Raw genomic sequence first — 15,968 nt, forward strand, 5'->3', positions numbered from 1 at the left:
ACGCCTACGGCCTGTCCTAGGCCGTCGGGATAGGTCCATCTATGCCGACGGGGTCCATCCGCATAGATGAGGCCGTCGGCGTAAGCAGTTATTCTGGTAGTGACACGGTTCCCTCCGAAGCGTCGGTCCGATGAATCAGCCAGCACAAACGCTCCAGAGCTAGTCTGGCCGACGACAAGCACCTGGCTACCCAAGTCCTTGACCTCAGAACACCGGCCCTTCTACAAGTCCATGTCGAACACCTGCAGATCCATGGCCCGATGATCAACCTTCGACCTACCCATCTTCCAAGGGATACTCCACTGCACCATTAGTAGCTTTTGCTTATCGGAAGACGTCACCAGGTGGTGTTGACGTAATGCGTGTTCACCATCAAGACCGCGGCTGGCCCTTCCATGATAACATGCTCGACCCTACTAGTACTTCTAGTCTGTGATAGGACTTGTAAGGTGTATTTAACCATGAAAGTGTTGCAGGCTGGATCTTGGCCATGCCTGGCCGGAAACATCCAGTTTTGATTAGATTGCAGCGGTCGAACAACGCAACAACTAGATCAGAGGAGCACACGATGATCTTCCTCAGCGGCCATGACGAGATCGGATTGTGCTCGCACCCTGCCCTAAGCACATCAGATTCGCCACACATGACGTCGTGACGGCACATCCTTTCGGAGTGGCATGGGACCTCGAAGGCCGACATGGACGGGGAGAAAGGGTCGCCGAGGAAGCACCGAGAGGAGCGCTTGTGCTTGTACAGGACCCAGCCGTCAAATGTGGCATGCGTAAGATTGATCTCGTGGAAGCGTTCCTTCTCCTCCGTAGAGGAGCCGCGTGGGGTTTTATTGATCGATGACAGAAGCCCTGGCGTGGCATACATGCAATGCCCGATCGCTAGAGATACAAGCTGTTTACGGAAGATAGAACGAGAGTTTAAAGGAGGAGATGGATGAGGAGTTGAGATTACATGCTTATAGGACTCTAATTCTAACACCCTCTATTAATCTCAACTATCCTAGATTAAGATTGTTCCTGAACTCTGCAAATGACTTGACTGGCTATGCTTTTGTAAAACCATCTGCTACTTGATCTTTGGAAGGAATGAATCTTATCTCTAACTTCTTCTCTACAACCATTTCTTGAAACAAAATGAAAGTCAATCTCAATGTGCTTGGTTCTGGCATGGAAGATCGGGTTAGCAGATAGATAAGTTGCACCTAAATTGTCACACCATAAGAAGGAAGTGCGTTGCTGTTTTATTCCCAATTCTGCAAGCAAATATTCCACCCAAATAATTTCAGCAGTAGTGTTGGCCAAAGATTTGTACTCAGCTTCTGTACTTGATCTTGACATTGTTGCTTGTTTTCTGGCACTCCAAGAAATAATATTAGAACCAAAAAAGACTGCAAAACTTCCAGTTGATTTTCCGTCATCACTACAACCTGCCTAGTCAGCATAAAAATAAGCACTAACTCAGCATAAAAATAAGCACTAACAAGAGAAGAACTAGAACGTCTAAACTGAAGTCCCAAACTCAAAGTGTGCTTTACCGTACAAGTCTTTTGACAGCTATCCAATGAGTGGAGGTAGGAGCATCCAGGTATTGACAAACCTTGTTTACAGCAAACGATATGTCTGGTCGTGTCAGAGTCAAGTACTGTAGAGCTCCAATAGTACTTCTATACTTTGTGCTCTCTTCTTCCTTGAGTGGTTCTCCTTCATGTGCCAACAGTTGTTCAGAAGAAGATAATGGTGTGCATGAAGGCTTGCAGTTCATCATTCCCATATGAGCTAGAAGTTGAGTGGCATATTTTTCCTGATTCAACATTATACCATCTGAAATATTCTTAACCTCAATACCTAGGAAGAAGTGCAAGTCACCAAGATCCTTCAATGAAAATTCTGAGCTCAGATCATGTAAAATAGCATTAGTAGCATTCTGTGAGGAGCTTGCAACTATGATGTCATCAACATATATGAGCACAAAAATAACGGTGTTTGCCTTGTTATAAATAAAGAGAGATGTATCTCCCTTGGATGGAATAAAACCAAAATACTTAAACTGTGAGCTCAACCTTGAGAACCATGCTCTAGGTGACTGTTGCAGAGCATAAAGAGATTTATCAAGTTTGTAGACATGATGAGGTGTCTTTTTGTTTTCATACCCTGGTGGTTGCTTCATATAGACCTCCTCTTCCAGAACTGTAGGAGATATGCCCTAGAGGCAATAATAAATTATATTATTTATCTCCGAGTTCATAATTATGTTTATGTTCCATGCTATAACTGCTATGGTTCTCGAGTCTGCAATAACCACGAGGCTCGGAGGAAGACTCATATGCACGTGTGGAATAATAAACGGTAAAATATATTCCTAGTCTGGCCTCTAAGACTAGCTCAAGTGTTGCATGATTGTTATGTTTTCCTGATCATGGGCATGTCTATGTCAGAAACCTTGAGGGCATAATGTTAAGAGAACATTTGTGTTGAATCGACCCGGCATGATGTTATGCTATGAGATTCATTCGTCACAAGTTTATTGGTACATAACACAGAGATGGTTAACGTTTGCATGATTCCTTAGACCATGAGAGTATCGAGTTTCTTCATGCTTGCTTCATTAACTTTGGGGTTTGTTAAACGTCATCCGTAAATGGGTGGCTATTACGGCGGCTTACGGGTTCATGGAAAAGTGTGTCAAGTAACTTGATAGCTCAAGATTGGGATTTGCTCCTCCGACGATGGAGAGATATCTCTGGGCCCTCTCGGTGTTATGGTATCCATCATCGTCTGGCCAGACACTTTGTGATTTGATCACGGGGATGCCGGAACACGATAACGAGAAAAGAGAACAATACCGGTAACGAGGTAACTAGCATAGTGGACAAGTTGTTGATCCACGGGAATGCCAACATGTCTCACCTCGGGTATTTGTAACATATCGCGAAGCAACAGGAATAGCACACGGCAACTGGAGGTTCACTCGAATATTTATTCGTGTGGGTATAGAGGTCAATATGGGTGTCCACGGCTCCGATGTTGATCATTGATCGGAAGGGGCTCCGGGTCATGTCTATACTTCACCGAACCTATAGGGTCACACGCTTAAGGGTCATCTATCTGCTGAATACTAGACAGGGAGTCTGAGAGAAAATCACCGAAAAAGTTTCGGACACCGAAAAGTTTCGGACAGCGGAATCGTACCGTAGAGAGAGGTCATCGGATAAGTTTTGATGATACCGAAAAGTTGTTTCGGGATACACCATTAAGTCAAATTGGTTTCGGCACATGCCTGATAATTCTTGGAGGATGCCAGAATCATTCTGGAAGCTTTTTGGAATTTTCTGAGATAAAAACCGGAAATGTTCCGGAGCTGCCGGAGCCACTTCAGATGCGTTTCGCAGATGAAAATCACTAAAACCGGAATTGTTTCGGAACGCGTTGAAAATCATTTTAGTGGGTACTGGAAATGTTCTTAGCCCACATAAATATTTTCAGTTCGATCAGACGCTGAAAAATGTCGTCGTGAATAGTGAAAATCAGCTTTATGGTTACTTTATGGAAAGCCACCTTTTGGGGCTTTGCTCCAAAAGATCTTGGGGATGACATGGATGGATAGGAGCCATTTTTTGGGCCCCTCATGGGGGTGTGGCCGGCCATATGGGGTATCCCCCCTTGGGGACCCTCTTGTTCCTTGGTTTCACTCCTAGGTCCTTGTGGAAGGACTTCATTCATGTGCATTTTGGGTTTTTTGTGAAACTACCCTACCCCTTGGGATTTCCTATAAATAGAGGTGGAGGGGCAGCCCTCCACACTCATCCCTTGCTCTCATACACATGCCATGCATTATCTGGCTTCTTCTCTCCCTCCCACGAAAAGAGTTTCGTAGAGCCGTAAGGCTGTCTGGGTTCCGGCAGGAACTAGTTCTGGACGGCGAAGCCCTGCCGGATAGATGACACCGTATGTGTGCAACTCTATAGAGAGATCGTAGTTTCGGTCTTAGTTCGTGAGTGCCTCCCGAAGGGCTGTCCGTGTGACCGTCCGAGTTTCGAAGGTCCTCCCGAAGGGCTGTCCGAGTGACCGTTCGAGTTTCGAAGGTCCTCCCGAAGGGCTGTCCGCGACACCGTCCGGGGGGCTGTTCGACCGCCTCCTGGAGGGCTGTCTGAGGAGCAGATGAGGGTATACATCCTCGCGGTTGGGAGGTTGTAAATCCTAGCTGCGGGGATCTGCACCGCCGATCGTCATCGACTCTACTTCCAGCTGCGCGACGAGTCGGTAACGAAAAAAATAAAACCATGTATGCAGTCTCCATAGTGGTCCTGGGCTGGTGCGTAGGTCAGAAAATTTTTGTTTTCTGCTGCATTCCCCTACAAGAACGCCATGTAGAAATGTGTTTTGAACATCTAGCTGTCTAAGGCTCTACCCCCTTGAAACTGCAATGGCTAGCACAAGTCTTATAGTAGCATCTTTAACAATAGGACTAAAGGTATCTTCATAATCAATACCATATCGTTGCTTAAACCCTTTTGCAACTATACGTGCTTTGTACACCTATCAATGGAGCCATCTGCTTTTCTCTTTATTCTATAGACCAATTTACAATCAATAATATTTTTACATCTCTGACTTGGTGCCAAGTGCCATGTTGTATTCTTCAGAGTGCACCGTATTCTTCATCCATAGCCTTTTTCCATTTAGGATCTCCAAGTGCATCACTTAATTTCGTTGGTTCACCTGAAATACACAACATGCCATATGGTATAGTGCCATTCGTTCTTATTCTAGGATTCCTAATCCCTTCTTGAAGTCGAGTCATGACCCTTGATGTGGCAGGTTGTGGTTGAACTGGGTTTTGTACAGGAAGACGCACAGATTGACTAGATGCAGAAGATCCTGGGGAATCTCCGGAATTAAGCGCAGACGATCCAGTAGCCTCTAGTGCGGCCGTTTCTCCCGTGGCCGCGGAGTCAACAGCCGTAGCCAATCTGGGCCCTGACGCGGCGGTCGGCTGCATGTGGGAGCAGCACGCCGTGGCGATTGGCTGCATGTGCCCGCGTCGCGAGACTCCGCGCTAGCTGGCTGGCCCTCGATTCGAGGCTGATGCGCTCCCGTGATTCGAGGACGATTCCCGCACAGGAGTGGCCGGAGCCACCATATCATCCTCGAACACCGCGCCTGCTTCCTCTTCGCCTTGCACATGAAATAACAGATCATTTTGAGCATCATTTTCTGCACCGTTTTCTTCAGCGACCCGCACACATACAGAGGGAGCACCGTTTTTAGCGGGAATATTCTCATGTTGGTTATTACAATTGTTATCTCCCCCTTGATCAAAATTCCGAGACATGGATGGAAGGAGAAGTATTTCTTGGCGAAGGAAGGCACTAGCATTTGGATGGAGTGATGCAAAAGGAAGTACCGACTCATCAAATACAACATCTCTGGAGAGATATACTCGGCCTGTAGAAATGTCAAGGCACTTGACCCCTTTGTGCATAGGGCTATAGCCTATGAAAGCACTTTTTTTAATGAAACGAAAGTTCGCATGTGTTATAAGGCCTGAGATTGGCCAACATGCACATCCGAATACTCTAAGGGATTTGTAATATGGTGTAGTACCAAAAAGACGAGTGATGGGATTCTTAAAGTTGATGACTTTGCTAGGGCGAATGTTTATGATGTATGTGGCAGTAAGGAATGCTTCATCCCAAAACTTGAGAGGCATAGAAGCGTTTGCTAGCAATGCTAGTCCTACTTCAACAACATGACGATGTTTATGTTCAGCAGATCCGTTCTGCTGGTGTGCATGGGGACAAGAAACATGATGAGAAATTCCAATCTTTTGTAAGAAGGAATTTAGTTTCTCATACTCACCACCCCAATCGGTCTGCATGGCAAGGATTGTGGAGTTCAATTGACGTTCAACAAGATTTTGGAAATTTCTAAAGATATGGAAAACATCGGACCATTTCTTTAACAAATAAATCCAAGTAAATTTACTTTAGTCATCAATAAATCTTACATAGTATGAAAATCTACCAACTGAGGTAGGAGCTAGTCCCCACACATCTGAGAAAACAAGTTGCAATGGAGCAGTGGAAATACTGGTAGAAATAGGGTAAGGTAATTGATGACTCTTAGCTTGCTGACAAGCATCACAAACTGACTCAACACTAGGCTCATAAGAGAGTTTATTTTTACTAAGGACATGTTGAACTATAACTGAAGAGGGATGACCCAAACGACTATGCCACTTTGCCAAAGATGGTTTGGTGACACTCCAAGCTTGTTTATTTGACCATGATGAAGATGATGATATGAGTGGATATAAGCCCCCCTCACATTTTTCTCTAAGAATGATTCTCCTCGTTGCCAAGTCCTTGACCACAAAAGAGTAAGGATAAAAAATTATGAGAAGATTGATATCAAGGGCAAAGCGATGAATAGAGACAAGATTATTTGATGCATTGGGGACATGTAAGACATTGTTTAGATGCAAGTCTTTAAATGGGGTTTTAACAATTGAATTTCCCACATGAGTAATATCCATACCTGAACCACTAGCCGTATGCACTTGGTCACCTCTGTGGTATCTCTCTCGCATCGTCAGCTTGTCAAGCTCCCCTGTAATGTGCTCGGTGGCGCCAGAATCTGCATATCAGTTCGTGTCAATCCCGTAGGAGTTGGTGATGTGGTTGGCCTTCTTTTCTTCATGGTCCTCATCATACCGATGCCAGCAGGCCCTTGTGCCGCCGACGTGGTATTTGTAGCAGATCTGGCATTCAGGATAATCTCGTTCTTGCTGTTGTGGTTGTTGTTGTTGTTGTTGTCGTGGACGCTGTTGATGGCCGCCGTAGCCGCCGCCGCGAACGGGAGAGGGAGAGGGGCGGTCACCGCGATCACCACGGCCACGCCCCCTGTTTCCTCGCCCATGGCCTTCTCTTGCTCGAGATTTCCCACGCCCTCTGTAAACGGCGTTGGCAGAGGAGCAAAAGCCGCCTGGTCTGCCTAGCATCTCCATCCTCTAGCCGAAGGCAGAGATCTGCGAGAAAAGGTCATCAACCGTAATGGAGTTTTTGATGGCACCAACTGCTGCTACAATGGGATCATAATCCCGATCGAGCCCAGCTAGGATATAGTCAACCATCTCCCCGTCGGTTACAGGACGACCCGCCGCCGCGAGTTCATCTCCGAGGCTCTTCATCTTGGCGATAAACACATCGCTCGACATGTTGCCCTTCTTGGTGTTGGACATGGCTATCATCAGATTGGTTATCTGAGATTGAGACTACGGAGCGAACAAGGTAGTAAGGGCAATCCAAAGATCACGGGTACTCTCCTTACCGATGACTTGTGTGAGGATCTCCTGGGTCAGCGAATTGAGCAAGTAGCTCAGGACCTGCAGGTCCTTTGAGAGCCACAGGGCCATATAGAGGATTTGGTTCTATGGCCGTGGTCTTGTCCGCCTTGGTGACTTCCACTGTTTTCGGCGGTGCGGCGTCGCTGTCATCAAGGAGGCTGGTCACCTACGCTCGTCGCAGTGCCGGCATTACTTGCACCTTCCAGAGGAGGTAGTTCCCCCTCGCAAGCTTTTCTGTTGGTGGGGCGCCGAGGTTGAGGACGACGGCTTGAGCTAGCAGCCACGGCGATGGTGGGTTGGGTTTCTGTTTTTGCTAGATGGAAGGGAAGAGGCTAGCTCTGTATATCATGTAAGATTGATCTCGCGGAAGTGTTCCTTCTCCTCCGTAGAGGAGCCGCGTGGGGTTTTATTGATCGATGACAGAAGCCATACCGTGGCTTACAAGGAATGCCCGATCGTTAGAGATACAGGCTGTCTACAGAAGATAGAACGAGAGTTTAAAGGACGAGATAGATGAGGAGTTAAGATTACATGCGTATAGGACTCTAATTCTAACAGGGCGGGCATGGTAGCCTCTGGGCATGGCGAAGCGGCGTACTTTGCCGTCGCCGGCCAGGACCTGGTACCTGCCGCGGCCGAGGTTGATCCACGGCATGGCCTATTAGAGTTAAACACGGCTTAGGTATTCCATACATGTACGTGTATGTTTCCGCAAAAAAAAAAACATGTACGTGTACATGCGTGTCCGACTAGGACTAGTATTAGAGACCGACTTGGTTTGCTTATGCTAGGCTGAGCTGTTATATATAGCTGTGTAGTTCCCCTGTAATCATCAACGAAAAGAAAAGCAATACAAAAGAACTACCAGGCTTGAGTGTAGCTATCACCAAACAGTTTGTTTAATTCACATCTAGATGTTTTTTAAGGATGTCACATCTAAGCTCCCATAAATATATAAGGGTCTCTCTAGGACACATCTAGATGTGACATAGTTATGTCACATCTAAGCTACATCATTAAAAAATATCTATATATGAATTAGTCAAACTGAATATATAATGTAGTAACAAGAAAAAAAACTAGAACAAAAAAAAAAGACCACAAACAGAGTGGACATCAGCTTAGAAGTGACATAACTATGTCACATTTAGATGTGTCCTAGACAGAGCCATCACCAAAAGAGTTTCTTCTGTCTAGTTTTGACCACAAGTGTGTCGCCGAGACACGGAGACGTCTGTAGAGAGACGTTCGATCGATCCAATCGCTGGACGTAGTTGAAGCTAGCCCAGTCGTGTACGAGGACACGGTGTGCTACTGCTAATGCGATCGATCCAATCGCTGAACGTAGTTGAAGCTAGCCCAGGCGTGTACGAGGACACGGTGTGGTACTGTTAATCGGTCCAGTAGCTTGGCTGCTTGGTTGCTAGCTAGCTAGCAATGTGTCAGTACATTCGCGCCGTCCGTTCCATCACCGCTAGTCGCTGACTTGCCGCCCTTTTTTACCTTATCGCCGTTTCTGTTCGCCTTGAAACCACCGTTGCCGGACTTGACCGACTCCGTGTCGCTGTCCCTCATCATAGATCGTAGATCGTCGACGTTCTAGATACCAATTGTTGGCTATTGATCTCGTAGATCAAATCACCCGAAACTGTGTACACACCTACGAGCTAGCAAGCACACATGCACATTGCTTGATTGATAAACAGTGCCTATGCACTGTCCCGCTTTATGTGCATACGTGAATCACTAGTAAGCTGGCTAGACTTGCTTCGAGCGATCAACTTTTCTGGCACCGTCGGCGGAAACACAGCGACTCGTAAACCTTGACGAACAAAACACGAAGACACCGAGCCGATATGATGGCCACAGGCGTCACGAGCCTGTTGTATACTCTTTGTATTGATCTCTTTTTCGTTGTACAGATTACAGAGGATATCTTGAGTATATATACTAGCTAAGCTGGCTAACTAGCAGCCCTACTCGCTGATGGTTTAGAAAACCTACACGGACACATGCATATACACATGCACGGAACGGACACGCCAAGCAGTCGTGTTTAATGCTAATATGGCCGACAGCAGCAAGGAACCCTGGACAAACGCAACCAGGCATACCACATATACGGGAAGCAGACCGGAGCACAACCGCAAGCATCAACAAGGTAACCGATACCGCCAAGAACCCATGAGAGGCCATCCGGCAGCCCCAAGTCTTCAACAGTGGTTGGACACAATTTGCAGACAAAATTCCGTCAGTGCCGTCAAGAGCCCACATAGGCTACTGATAGTCATGTCTTCACGGAAGTCAAGCCGGCAACGGCTGAGGACACGAAGCCAAGCATACAATTGGATAGAACTTGCAGAGAAACCTCTTAGGTCCGATCATCCACAGTTCGTCTCCATGTGTGACGCTGCCACACACCTCATGTCCGCCACCATCATGTGCAAATCGAGCATCTATGTGACTCACTTGCGCCGATCCACCACTGCTGCACACCTTGTGCTTGCCACCATCGTGCCACGCTACAACCACAGCCATCCAAGCCAATGGCCACAACAGAACTACGCATCCTTGAGGGCCATCACCAGCTACCCAACCGGTGTAGCAAGCCCTGTACGTGCAACTGTCGCCCCATCTTGAACGTGAAGGAGACGACCGCCACCGCCCAGATCCGATCTGGTCCGACATGGGCCATAGACACGCATCATGTCGTGACGTAGTAGACCACCGTGTGGCTGCACCACGCCCCGGCAGGCCGGATCCCTCGGGTGGCCAGGGAGGAGTCGGACAAGGCGATGGATGGCATGGCATGTAGCAGCCACTAGTCAAGATCAAGGAGACACTCATGGGAGGACGAAGGCTATGGCTGGGCGGAGGAGAGCCCGCCGCCACCACCGGCCGACCATGGGGGTCGCCAACGATGACGGCGAGGGAGATCTTGCAAGAGGAGGCCGAGAGGAGGTGACGGCGGGGGGCCTCTGGAGTCGCCAGGTGCGACCCGGGAGGCAGTTCTTGTTTTCGACCCGATTTTTCTATTAAGCAAGTGAAGAGAGAGAGAGAGAGAGAGAGAGAGAGAGAGAGAGAGAGAGAGAGAGAGAGAGAGAAGAAGCAGTTCAGTGCGCTAGCTGCAAAAAATTCAGTCTCTCACGCGTCGTTCCGCCATTGCTAGTAGCTAGAGGTTGGAGATAAGAGCTCGGGGCGGCTGACTTTGCAGAACGGGCCTCCAATGCCGTTGAGCTCCATGGTGGCGCTTGTGGGCTGCACTGGCGGGGCAGGGCTGGCTGGGAGTCGGAAGTGAGGAGGAGGATGTTGGCGGCGGTGGCTGGACGTGGTGCATGAGACAAAAGGGGGGCCAGGCGGTCCTCCATTCCGGCCTTCTCCCGGTGGTACGCCGTACGCCATGACCATCACAAACAGCACCTCCAGCAGCCTCGTTCGCCTCAAGGAGCTCCGTCATCGCGTCGCGGATGATGTAGTATGTATACGTGCCCCACTCACTTGGGCCACAACCTGTTGCGCTGCGCAGAGCGCATGGCAGCCTGCCACACACCCGAGTGGTGGCAACTTCTACCACGACGGGTCCAAGTCAGCGCGCCACGTCGAACACTGGCGCCCGCTGATCTCCACCACCACCAACTCTGCGTTTGGGAGCAATGCTACATCCACGTAGCTGCTATGAAAACTTCCAACTAAGCTAAACATGCCCCCATGATTTTCTGGGGTGGGCCTAACCCTCTCCTTTAATCCAATCAAATAATCCCGCGTCAGATCAGTTCGTAACCTTACCTAAATCATTACGTGGATGTAGCATTGCTCCTGCGTCCGGTGCCACCTAGCTATTGTGGAACACAAAATACTGCGAGACACAAGAATTGATTACCATTCGAGCCATTGTAGAACTTGAAGAACTCAATCTTCAGGGACGGGTGACCACGTTGCGGATGAAGGCCTCGCTCTCGTACTCCACCTTGGACGCCGGCTCGATGATCCTGTCCAAACTGACTCGCCGGTCTATGAACCCCGCCGGCGCACTCGTGGCTATACTGGGCCACCTCTAAGCAAGTCCTGCCCGTCCATCCAGGGTGCCAGCTTCCTCGCGTGCCGCAATGGAAGCCACCAGCTCCACTCCCACCATCGCCTCTACCCTTCCCGGCTCCTGTCATAGCCTCTGTTGTCCTGGCCAAACCACGAGAAGTCGCCGCGGACGTAGACGGCCATGGGCATATTGGGTAGGGTAGGGCTTCGCGGCAGACACGACAACTGGCGGGCCGAGTATAGCAGATTACTGCACGGAGCCCCACCACTTCAGAGCCTCACTACCGGACTCGCCCTCTAAGCCGCTGCCAACGGCCGTCGGCATAGGCCATTTGCCGTCGGCTTAGGTCTATGCCGACGGCAGCCGTCGGCATATCCCTGTCGGCATAGATCACGTCAGCGTAGATGTGTCAGACCGTCGGCACAGGCACATATGCCAACGGCCGTCGTCATATCATCGTCGTCGGCAGTGATTTTCACCTGACGACAAAGGACGGCGCCGTCAAACGCGCTGACAAACCACGGGCTGCCACATGGCAGCCTCTCGGAGCTCCTGGCAGCAGGGATATGCCGACGGCTGGCCGTCGGCATATCCCTGCCACGTGGCAGCCACTGTTCAGTCCTGGGCATATCTATGCCGATGGCTTTGCCGTCGGCATAGATCTGTGCTATTTTTTATTTTCTCTGTTTTCTCTGTTTCAATTCATTTTGACAGCATTTCAAAACAGAAAATATGGGATTATGCAGAAATATGGCAGTTCATCATCAAAAGATACTCAAGATCGTCATCATCATCTAAACATACTCAAGTTCATCATCTAAAGATCATCATCATCATTTAAACATACTCAAGTTCATCATCTAAAGATCATCATCGGTGAAACTTCATGAACATAAGTATTGCAAGACATGGAACATCATCATCGCCATCTAAAGAAACTAACAAGTACGAACATAAAAGGTATGGCACGACGGCCACATGCACGGACGGGCTTTGACCAGTGGACCTCTCCACCCGGTTGTGTTAGGTCAGCCCTGAGGGACACCTGGGAGCAACATCCGGGCCAAACCCACAGCTACATCCCCTTCGTGTAGACCCGACACGTCCGTTTCCCCCTCAAGGTGCCGGCGGCGGCGCCGTCCGTGAGGGGGCCACACCCCGGACACGCGTGCCGCCTCTTCAGACATGCCACAACACCACCCCGCATGTATGAGGGGCCGGTGCGATGGTCAGGTGGCATTGCTACCCCCCTCCCCCCCACCAAGGGCCCCCGTCCCGCCTAACCCTGGAGCGGTTGACCACGAGATCTAACCCTTTGACTTTCCACGGACGGGCTTTGACCAGTGGACCTCTCCACCCGGTTGTGTTAGGTCAGCCCAGAGGGACACCTGGGAGCAACATCCGGGCCAAACCCATAGCTACATCCCCTCCGTGTAGACCCGACGCGTCCGTTTCCCCCTCCAGGTGCCGGCGGCGGTGTCGTCCGTGAGGGGGGCCACACCCCGGAGACCCGTGCCGCCTCTTCAGACATGCCACAACACCACCCCGCATGTATGAGGGGCCGGTGCGACGCTCCGGTGGCATTGCTACCCCCCCCCCCCCCCCCGGGCCCCCGTCCCGACTAACCCTGGAGTGGTTGACCACGAGATCTAGCCCTTTGACTTCCCACGGACGGGCTTTGACCAGTGGACCTCTTCACCCGGTTGTGTTAGGTCAGCCCACTGGGACACCTGGGAGCAACATCCAGGCCAAACCCACAGCAACATCCCCTCCGTATAGACCCGACACGTCCGTTTTCCCCCTCCAGGTGCCGGCGACGGTGCCGTCCGGGAGGGGGCCACACCCCGGAGACGCGTGCCACCTCTTCAGACATGCCACCACACCACACGGTTGTGGTAGGTCATCCCATATAAACACTTGGGAGCAACGTCCCCTCCGTATAGGCCCGATGCGGCTGTTTCCCCCCTCCCGGTGTCAGCCGCCGCCGGCGGCGCCGTCCGTGAGGGGGGTCACACCCCTCAGTATAGATTCGGAAAGTAAGGTATTTTTGCTTATATTAACACATGCTACATGTAAGTTAATTAAATAATAATACGTAAAAGAACAAAAAAAAATATAATAAATGCAAAAAAACTATGCCGACGGCAAAGCCGTCGGTATAGCCTAGGCCAGGGGCAGATGGACGGCGCGTCCCAAATCGATGACGTGGCATCTATACCGACGGCATAGGTGGTGGTCGGTGCGCCTCGGATCGATGACGTGGCATGCGCATCTGTGCCGACGGCCGCCCGTCTAGGCCGCCGGCATAGATCGGACGCCGTTAGCCGCACGTCACGAGTGGGGCCGACAGGCCCGCATCTATGCCGACGGCTTATGTATGCCGACGGCTGCTGTAGGCATAGGCTGGGGCTAAGCCGACGACTGACCTGTGCCGACGGTGGCCGTCAGCATAGCTCGGGATAGCCCGACGGACACGATACGCCGACGGCCTGGATTCGGCTGTCGGCATATGCAGGAGTAGACCGACGGTGGCCGTCGGCATATATTTGGCCGTCAGCACCGGCCCCTGTTCCGGTAGTGCCTCTGCACGCACCTCCCACAGGTCATCACTGATGGCTCGTGCGTGCGCCGCCAACTCGGCCACGCGGAGGGGAGACTGTACCGGCGCCGGCCGGGAGATGAAATGGATCCCGACTGCTGGGGATCTAACGAGGCATGAGCCAGCGGTAGCAAGCACCGACCTCGACAAGAATCAGGCATCCTCTCAGCAGCACAACAGACCACGCGAGAAAAGGGGAGGAACCTGGCGAAAGAATCGCGCGGCACGCATGCACAGGAGTGCATGAGAAGGAAATACTAGAAAAAAAGGGAAAGAAAACCAGGTAAAAGAAACCTAGCCAGATTTAGTATATTTAGAATGAACATATGCTAATGGAGCAAACCAGGCCAGTGAATGCTTGATGTTGTAACCAGTTCATACAATGGAGGGCATATGCAGGTTACTTGCATATCCATGTCCCACCCACAACGCAAAACAAAATTTGAAATGGTCGTCTCCTACATGCACCGCACAGGATGGTTCCGGCGACGCGGTCTGCGCTGAGTGTGATGGAGTGTCAACTTGTTTCTTGCGTACACAGGAAATATAATTCGCTCAACAATTCTTGCATGCATGAACATGTGCTACCTAACTATTACCTCTGTTCCGAAATATAAGTCGTTGGGGGAGTTCAGTTTACACTCCCCCAACAACTTATATTTAGGAACGGAGGGAGTAGTATAGTATAATTTTTTAGCGGTACCGCAGAGCTTCCGCCTAAGTGGCGCACCCCAACCACTAGTAGTCTAGAAGAGGGAGTATTTTTTTAGAGAATAATCCAAAGACACTGCTTGTTTGCAGCGACAGATGAGGGTTGTTCTTGAGCACAAGTGATTGTCTTAGCGCAGTCTTCCGCCATGTCGGTGTGTGTGTGTGTGGGGTGGGGGGGGGGGGGGGGGCAAAGAATCGTAGGGCCCCTGATAGGAGAAAACCCAAAGGTAACACGCCGCATGCTTCGCCGCCTGTCGCCATCTCCCATGCTTCTGGGCGACAAGTTCGACGACTACTGGTTGATGCATACTACCACTGGCTTCCGCTCTCCCACGGTCTAGCCCCGTCTGCTAGCTGCTCCGTGCTAGCGCAAACCGCATCATTCCTGGCAGTGCTCCCTGTACTCTCCACGACCGACCGGGCACACCGCCGTGCTGCTACTGCCGGGCGCTGGCCCTGCCTCTGCCTGGTCGACCCAGCCATCGTGCTGCTGCTGCTGCTGCGCGCTGGCCCTGCCTCCACTACACCCCAGAATGACTGTGCCTCGAAAGCTGAGAAACAATGACACTGCTCGCCGTCTCGGCCATCAATGAGTAAATTCTTGGACCGAGACAAGCAAAGAACACTACAAGATGCATTTGAACTGACATCCTGTATGTGTCGATTTCCAAATTGATGCATTTAAACATTGAACCAGTTGAATTGAAAAAAGAATTGTGTGTATGTATGCAGTAAACCCAAATTGATGCATTTTTATACATGTCACAGAAAAAAAGATGCAGATATATTTTTGTTGTTGCCCGGCAACAATAGCAGTCTACACATATGGGACGAATGGATGAGCAAACTGTTGATTCGGGTTTTTTTTAATCCCTTATTATTATATGTATTTTTTTGTCATGTTTTATCTCCATCGTCGGAGGAGCAAACACTCAATACAGTTGTCAATTAATATACAAACTACTCATCGGGACCACATCGTCGGAAGAGTCTCCGAAGTTGTACACGTCGAACAATTTTATATGAGCTCATGGAACAAAAAAATTGTATTCCCAGAACTAATTATATAGACTTATTGAACAAAGTATATAAATTCAAAGAACCATTATTTATACACATGGAACAAAATCTATGAATTTGCAGAACAAAATAGTTGTAGCCATAGAGCAAATTATACAAACTCATTACCCCTACAACAATGATCTTGATTGGAATAATGTCTTCGATATTAATCTGTGTCTTGAAAATCAACTGCTTTTTGCTGAA

Source organism: Aegilops tauschii, chromosome 7, assembly GCF_002575655.3.
Source record: "Aegilops tauschii subsp. strangulata cultivar AL8/78 chromosome 7, Aet v6.0, whole genome shotgun sequence".
NCBI lineage: Eukaryota > Viridiplantae > Streptophyta > Magnoliopsida > Poales > Poaceae > Aegilops > Aegilops tauschii.